The 8,939-nt window shown below is 40.3% G+C and overlaps 1 pseudogene; it reads right to left on the minus strand.

The window, feature by feature from the left end:
* Positions 1-8,256: 8,256 nt before the first annotated feature.
* Positions 8,257-8,671, minus strand: LOC111171120 (late histone H2B.L4 pseudogene; annotated as a pseudogene).
* Between the last annotated feature and the right edge of the window lie 268 nt (positions 8,672-8,939).

Below are 8,939 nucleotides of genomic sequence, written 5' to 3' on the forward strand. Positions count from 1 at the left end.
TATATTCATGTAGATTTGATAATGTTTGATAGTGTTTCCTTCACCATAAAAGGGTTTTTAAAAGAGGAAGAATGGCACAGGTCCAAAAACTAGAGCACATCCCACTTTTGTGAGCTACAAGTCTTTTCCCGCCAAGTGAGTGGCTCTGAAAAGGGCCTTTGGTCTGCGATGCTCAGGTGGTCCGGAGGCAGCTCATTTGCTGGTGGTCTATCTGCTGACGGCCTTGGTGGCCTCAGACATGGCGTGCTTGCCCATCTCCCCAGGCAGCAGCAGGCGCATGGACGTCTGGATCTCTCTGGAGCTGAGGGTGGAGCACTTGGTAGAGTGGGCCAGTAGGGAAGCATAGCCTCAAATGCACTTAATGATATCTTTAAAAATAATTCACGATGAACATAACGTTCAATTAAATTCCAAAATTAGTGAGAAAGTGCTTCACAACCTGGTAGACACAGGTGGACATGGGAGTGCAAAGTCTGCTCCTCGTAGACATAGGGGTGCTCCTGGAAATCAAGGGAATAATTGGCCAACCATTGTCTCCAGGTATGAGCAAAACCCTCAGGGCATCAGAAAATGAAAAATGGCAAAATCACAGCCTCCACAGAGAGAATACAAATGGAAATATATTACTCACAAAATTATTTAATATCTACCAAATTTAAAAATTGGTTTTTTTAACATTAATTATGCTCTGAAAATACCCCACATGCTGAATATATATAATACCTGTTGGTTGAAAAACAAAACAAAACAAAACATTACCCTATTCTTTAAGAAACCAACATAGGGAGAAAAAATGGAATCAGTAAATGGGAAATATTTAAAAATGAAAATCAAATTACTTTCAAGAGTCCAGGCTAATACAATCAAAGGCATACTTAAATGTATTTATGTAGAAATAAATTACAGAAGTTGAACCAAAAAGGGACTTTAGAAAAATTGAAGAAATGGGTGTCATCAGTGTGGTTTCATGCACAGTGACTAGGCGTCTAATCATGTTTCCTCTTGGACATTTAAGGGACAGCTAATTCTACTGCCAATAGAATGGTTTCAGTCATGAAGGAGGAAAAGCTAATTTTTATTACTAGAAAATGTAACGGAATGATACAAGCAGTGAAGAAAACTTACTATTCCAATTTCTGAAGAGCTCCATTTACAAATGAAGGTATAAAAATCTTACTTGAAATATTAGTAATCAACCTCTTGCCATATTTGATGCAAGGGACAAAAGACCGTCCAGCGCAGTCTCTGAATTCATATCATTAAATCACCATGATTAAACACCAGCCAGCAAACAAACCACAGGGAATGAAACGTTCCACTATACTCCATAATCTCTAAAGGCCAAATCTCCCAAGAAGGCTGTTACTGGATTACACTGTGTCACATTGTAACATTTGGCCCAATGGCAAAGAATCATATCCCTTTCCCCTCTCAATCTCAAAGGCTGCATGTGCCGGGAAGACTCCTATTACTTCAGCCCAGGACACCTCCTCACACTTTTGAGTCAATGGCTGTACCTCAGGAGCTGCAGGCTTTTCATTGGCTGAGCCGGTCCAGAGTGGTGCTTGGGCTGCTCTGATTGGACACTTCCAGCATCCCCATGATGCCGAGGTGCAAGACATGAAGGTTTCCGTTTTCCAAAAACAGGACAATGTACTCTTGAGGGAAAAAAAAAACAAATAAGATTAATCTGAACCAGTCAGAAGTGTAACTTCAGTTTCTTCCACCTTGGATAGTTACTGTTTCTTGAACATTTTGCTTTAGTTATTTCCGTGCTGTGTTTGGGTCCTTGATTCTGCTTTTAAATGATTTCCCTGATGCAAGTCATGTTGAAAAAGTTTGAATGGGGTATGTTTGTCCTGCTAATAGTATTTTCTCAGAGTTGATGTTTATCTTTTATTATTTAAGCAGTAAAGCTCTTTCCCTTAGTTTATCATTTCAGTAAACCACACTGTTAGATCATGATTGCTCACTAGGTGCCCTTTCTCCTTAATTACCTTCTGAAGTCAATAATCACATGTACTTATTTGGCCTTAGCCTCTTCAACATTAACCCCGTTATTCCTCTTTCTTAGATTTCCTTGAGCTTTACCTAGAGCTCTCTTGTCATCTGAAATTTTGTTCCACGTGTGGAAGATCATCCTGAGGTACCTGCGGGATTTACCTGCGGATACTTTGGTGGTAGTTTTCCTTGGTCTCCTTGAGAGTCAAATTCTTTATCTGAAATATGTTCATAAGATTCATATCATGTTCAAGAATATAAATAAATAATATTCCCATTCCGGTGGCTCATTTAACATAAATCCTTAGTCTGATGGCCCCAAGGACAGTTCTTGGGGGGTACTGGACAATCGAGTTCTATCAATACACTGAACCAAAGGAAAAAAGGCCTTTACAGTCCTCCTCGATCAGGCAATGGCCCCCTTCATAGCCACACAACGCAGAGTGGTTAAGCTCTCTCTAGTTTTCTGCCTTGCCCAATTCTTAATCCTGAGTTTGTGGGTTTCTGAAAACAAACACTTTCTGTTTTGTCTTTCCAGGACGGTGCAGTACCTCTTTTCAGGGCCTGAAGAAGAGTTCTCATTTCTGTAGGTTGTCCATATTTGTCTCACTGTTTAGCTGAGTGACATCCTTTTCAGGTTTTAGCATCCGAATCAATAGGGAAATTTACATTTTTTTTCAAAAGCAAAAAAGGAATACCAAACAAAACTCAACAAACGTTGTTCATCAAATCACAATGCATTTATAGGGACTACGATGAAAGAGTTTCTTCCCCCTTCACCGAGGTGGAAAGTCAGAAACATATTGAAAATAAATAAAACTATTCACTGTTCAAATAGTTGAGGAAAATTACATGAGAGGGTTCACCTTATTTTCTCTTAAGCAGTCACGAGTGTTCTCTTTCTATTTTTAATCTAAGTATCTACAAAACGTTGCTTAAAATGAAACATCAATTTTAACACACAGAGAAAAGTCCTATCTATGCATTCCTAATTTTGAAGTGATGTGATATGAACTCTACCAGGGACGATGAATAAAGAGAGAAGGGCTACGCGAAAATCCTGAGAAATACCACCCAGGTCAGCAGAAGCATTCAGCTGACCTGTAGATACATGAGAAACAATAAATAATTGCTGCTTTAATCCACTAAGTATTGAAGTAATTTGTAATGCAGCAATCACTAAATGATACACAATTATGAAAACATTACATTTTTTCCAGATTGCTCAGGGTTTTGAATGCATTTATTCATCAAAATTATCTGTTTAAGTAAGACTTTCCATCAATAATCTATGCTTACATGTGTTGGAAGAATTCAAAAACTGTAACTATAACACCTCATAAACATCAAACCAGTATTTATAGGAGAAGAGAACCAGTGTTCTCTTAATATAATGGAAGAGTCAGGAGATATGCCCACCTATAACTCAAAACTCATGTCTTCTGTGGGTTGAATACTCTCTCCCTAAAATTCCTATGTTGATGTGCTAAACCCAAATACCTGATATGTGATTGTATACAGAGATAGGATCTCTACTGGGAAATCAAGTTAAACTGCCTCCATTAGGATGATCCTTAATACAATATGACCTGTATCCATATAAAAGGGGAAGTATGGACACAGAGACTGTCATATAGAGAGAAAACTGTGAACAGAGAGAGGAGTTTCTCTGCCATCTCCACAAGCCAAGGAGAGAGTCCTGGAACAGAGGCTTCCTTCTCAGCAGTCTGAAGGAACCAAACCAGCTGACATCTTGATTTGGACTTCCGGCCTCCAGAAGTGTGAGACATTATGTACCTGTCCTTCAAGTAAAGGGACCTCTGGCATTTTGTATATCAGCACCAGGTAACCACCACCATTAGAAACATACAACCAAACAAGCAAAGAAGCAAAGAGCAGGCAAATAATCAAACCCAATACCGTTCTTTTTTTTTTTTTTTTTTTTACCAAGGCTGAGCATCCAGGAAAGAACTGACTTCTTCAGCCCAGAAAACCAGCTTGAATTCCGGACCAGTAGCTGTAGCTCACCGTTGCTGGTCTCTCATTGACTGACTCAGAGGCGAATGGTGCTTGAGCTTCTCTGATTGGACCTCCCATCATCCGAGGCCTATATCACCAAGGTTTTCAAAAATAGTAAAGCCTGGAAAAGAATAGACACAGATTACCTGAAGAAGTTAGAGTAGACCCTTCAGTTCCAAGATTAAATATTTTCCGGGTAGATTAGAATCTGGGATAGATTTTTTTCCCTTGAACTTTTTGGTTTACTTATTCGTTTGCTGTGTTTGGATCCACACTTCAAATGAATTCCATAACATGGGTAGTGGAGAAGAGAGTTTGAATGGGATATTTTTGCCCTAGCAATACTATTTTCCATGCGTTGATGGTTCTAATTTGTGGATTAAACATTACACTCTTTTCCTCAGGCTGTCTTTACAGTAAACCACACACACAATTAGATCGCAATTACTCACTAGGTACCCTTCTTTCTGCAAGAACCCACGGAAGTGTGTAATCACAATCTCTCACTCCCCCTTCCCATCTTCAACAACGAAAATCACAAAATTCCCTTTATCTTCTTATCTTTCTAAATTTCATATGTGTTGCTCACCCTTGCATGCCCAGCCTTCACTCTCCAGGCCTATTATGCACATTAGGTAAACATATTACCTATTATATAATATGTATCAATAATGATCCTATTTCATTTCTGATTTCACAAGTGCAAAACACCCAAAGCACAATAGCAGTGTCCTGGTCTATTAGAGCTCTTATACTTTTTACAGAGACCATAGCCTTGAGACCAGCATGCAAAAATAACCTTGGTAATGAATCTCTGTTTCATATGGAGAGAAACTGGCATTTTGAAGCAGGAACCATTAGCATGATAGACATTAAGTGATTTTCTGAGGTCAACTCTTTTCAAAGTGGTCCACACTTGTTTCTCAGAAAAGGCACTTGGCTCTACCAAGAGTTTGGAGTTCTGAAATTTTTTTCCCAGTGTGTACGACAATTACTACTTCTTACACAGAGGAAGGTATGCGCCTGATTTCATGGTAGATTTTAATGGCAAGTTGTGCAGCAAGCGCTCCTTTTTTTCCAAACCCTTTTAAGTTTCATCTTTCCCAAATAATAATAAGTAATGAACTTCATGAGGGGGCTTATTGGCCAAAATCCTAATTCTACTGATCTCAAAGAGAGCGCTGGAGGTAATATTGGCCCCTTTCATACTTGCAATTTTCTGTGAACTCTCTCTTCTGTCTTGTCCTGTCCCCCAGTTTGCTCTTCAGCAAGTGGTGCTGTGTCCAAGGTAGAATACTTTGTTTTTTGTCTCTCCACAGAATGAGCCCAGAAATTTTTGAACTTTGCAACTTATATAGCTTTTGTCTCATTGTTTTCCTGAGAGAGACATCCTTTACTACCTTGTACATCCCAGTCAAAAGGATTATTTACAACTTATTTTACATGTTCAAATGAAACACTTCACAATCATGAGGAAGTACTGGGCTTTAAAGCAAATCCGAATATATTGCACAAGACCGAACTCCCACAGAACGTCCTCTCTCTGCAGTTGTAGGAAGCTAGAAATCTGTTTTAAACAAGAAATAGAAAATCAGCAACTTCTTTGAAATTTGGCAATACACTTATACAAAAATGACACAAATAAAAATCTTCATGGGACATGAAGAAAACACAGTGGAAAAGAACAGATATGAACCTTAACATTCAAACCACTTGAGGTAAAAGGAGACATATTAGGTCTTCTATTGCTGATAAACCTCCTCTAAACTGATGCAAGGGGCTGAAGAATGACCTCCTCTGGATTTTAGTCCTTAAATCCCCATGATTAAATATAAGTAAGGAACCAAAAAAAAAAAAAAGCAAAGTTCCACAGTTCCTTTCCCCTTAATTTCCAGTTTGATTATCATACAAAGGCTATTATCTGTTCAGCCCTGGTCACTGGACAACATTTGGGGCCAATGGCTGTAGCTCACAGGCTGCCAGTCCCCCAGTGGAGACAGGAGCTTGAGCTCCCCTCACTTGACACTCTCCAATGGATATAAAATTGCAGGTCATGAAAGTTTGTGTTTTAAAGATGGAAAGGTTGTCTACTAGGAAAGAATTGATTGATACATCTGTAGGGATATTTCCAGTAATTTCAACAACCAGGGAATTAGAAAAGTGAAATGTTTGTGAAGATTTTGTTTTGCCACTTCTGTAAGATATATCAGTCCCCATTTATATATTTAAATGTATGCTTAAACTGGGATATGTTAATAATGTATAATAGGGGTACTTGATGAATATACCTGCTCCTCCACATTTTCTATTGCAAATCACACATAAAATAATTCTGAAATTTCCATAAAACACTCACACGAGGATGAGAATAAATTGGGAAATGAAATTCATAGGAAAATATGTTAGACCTCATAGAAATCTATAAAGCCTGACATAGAGAAATCACTAAAACTGGGTTCAAGAAAAGGTTGGTATTTTGCAGTTCATCTAGCTTTTCTCTCTTTGGATGAGAGTGACATCCTTCACAGGTTTGTACATCCTAATCCAGGGGTACTGAGAATTTCTTTTTAATTTTTAAATTTTTTCTTAAAGTATAGGTGAGTTACAATATTATATTAGTTCAGGTTTATAACAAGTGATTCAAAAGTTGTATATATTATACTGCTTAAAGTTATGATTAAATAATTTCTATATTTCCCTGTGCTGTACAGCATATCGTTGTTGCTTATTTTAAAAGTGCAGAATGAATAGATTGTAATACACTGAAATATTAATTTCTAATGCAAACCATAGTAAATTACAAAGGATTGAAATCATAGAGTGTGTTCTCTTTCTCCAATGATGTAGGAAATTAGAAATCAATTTCCTAGTGAGCCATGGCTCACTAGGAAAATCAACAAATACTTGAAATTCAGCAACATATTTTTAGAAAAAGATTAGAAGAAAAGGCAATGCACCAAGAAGAAAACACAATGGATATTAAATTCAATAAATATTATTATAATCATTAACACTGAAATTACTTGAGGTAGGGGAAGGAGTCATCTTAGTTCTCTTAATTGCTGAACTTCTCCCTCTTATTTTCATGCAAGGAGATAGAGACATGTCCCACTACCAGATCTGGATGTGTGTACTTAAATCACCATGGTTAAAAGCAAGTACTTGAAGGGAAAAACACAGGGAAACTATCACATCTCCTTACCGCTCACTCCCGGCTGAGTATCACAGGAAAGCTGTTATTGGTTCAGCCCTGGTCACCCCACCACTTTGGGCCAAATGCTTTGGCTCACGGGCTCTCAGTCCCTCATTGGTTCCTGCTCTGGAGACTGTGGCTACAGCTGCTGTCATTGGATGATCTCATCATCCATGCAGAACTGCAGTTCAGTCAAGATTTCTAGATAAAAACTGAAAAGATTTATGTATAAAATAATAAAATCAGAGAAATCAGAATTATGTAGAATAGTAATTTCACGAGGTTTGGTGCTTGATTCTAGAAAAATAAATTATTTAGTTTTACTCTGTGTTTGGGTCCTATTTTATGTAGTTAACTGAATTCAGATTTGAGATATGTTAAGGGCGTACGAATGTGTGAGATTTTCATGTCCGCTACTTCCCTTTTTTTTTTTTTTTTTTTTGGCGGTACACAGGCGTCCCACTGTTGTGGCCTCTCCCGGTGCAGAGCACAGGTTTCGGACGCGCAGGCTCAGTGGCCATGGCTCACGGGCCCAGCCGCTCTGTGGCATGTGGGATCTTCCCGGACCGGGGCACGAACCCCTGTCCCCTGCATCAGCAGGCGGACTCTAAACCACTGCGCCACCAGGGAAGCCCTGCTACTTCACTTTCTCGGTTACTATATCCCACATAAAAATCTCTGGACGACACTGTTATATACAGCTGCGAGAATGAAAATAAAAATGGTCAATGAATCTTTTATGGAAAGAATTTTGACCATAAAGATCCCTAAAATGTCTGACAGAGAAACCACGAATAGAAATGACCATTTAGGAAAGTGACAAGGTGCATTTTGTCTAAGACTAGTTTGCGATTCTCTGTGGAATGAATGGCACTACAGACATATACTCAAGCGAGTGGATGAGGTTTATGGTATTTCCCTCATGGCACAGGGCGACAACCCAGAGTGGATCGGACTCTTCAGAGCTACAAGTCTTTTCCCGCCAAGCGAGTGGCTCTGAAAAGAGCCTTTGGTTTGCGATGCTCAGGTGGTCCGGAGGCAGCTTATTTGCCAGTGGTGTATCTGATGACGGCCTTGCTGGCGTTGGACACGGCGTGCTTGCCCACCTCCCCAGGCAGCAGCAAGCGCACGGAGGTCTGGATCTCTCTGGAGCTGAGGGTGGAGCGCTTGCTGGAGCGGACAAGGCGTGCCGCCTCGTTGGCGATTCGCTCAAAGATGTCCTTGACGAACGAATCCATGACATTCACGGCCTCCTGCGAGAGGCTCAGGCCCTCGTGGACCCGCTTCAGCACCCTGGGGAAATAGGTGGCAAAGCTGTCGAAGCCATCAGAGTGGCGGCGGCGGTGGCGCTTCAGTGTCTTCTGCTTCGGGTTCTTCGGCTCAGCTTCGGAGGACTCGGCTTCCTTGGTGGCCAGGCTTTCTTCAGACATCTCAGACGAAGGCTCATGCATGTCGGAATCACCTTCCCCACAGCTCAAAGGGAAGGACAGTGCGGCAGTTGGGGGGGGGGCCGTTGGCCCACTTTATACTCCCTGCCTTCTCTGACGTCACGGGCAATGTTCATATCTGATTGGATAAAATGCAAAGCAGGGAGGCCTGTCACTAAGGCACCCCATGTCACGTGTGATTGGATGGCCCCCTGCTTGGCCTCCAGTCAACCAATCACAGTGGAAATCTGGTGACCTTTAAACTTTCCGTGACCTCTACCAGAAAATCTTCGAACTAT

This window comes from Delphinapterus leucas, chromosome X (assembly GCF_059928025.1).
Source record: "Delphinapterus leucas isolate spDelLeu-1000000601 "Yukka" chromosome X, BTC_Dleu_Yukka2, whole genome shotgun sequence".
Classification (NCBI taxonomy): Eukaryota; Metazoa; Chordata; class Mammalia; order Artiodactyla; family Monodontidae; genus Delphinapterus; species Delphinapterus leucas.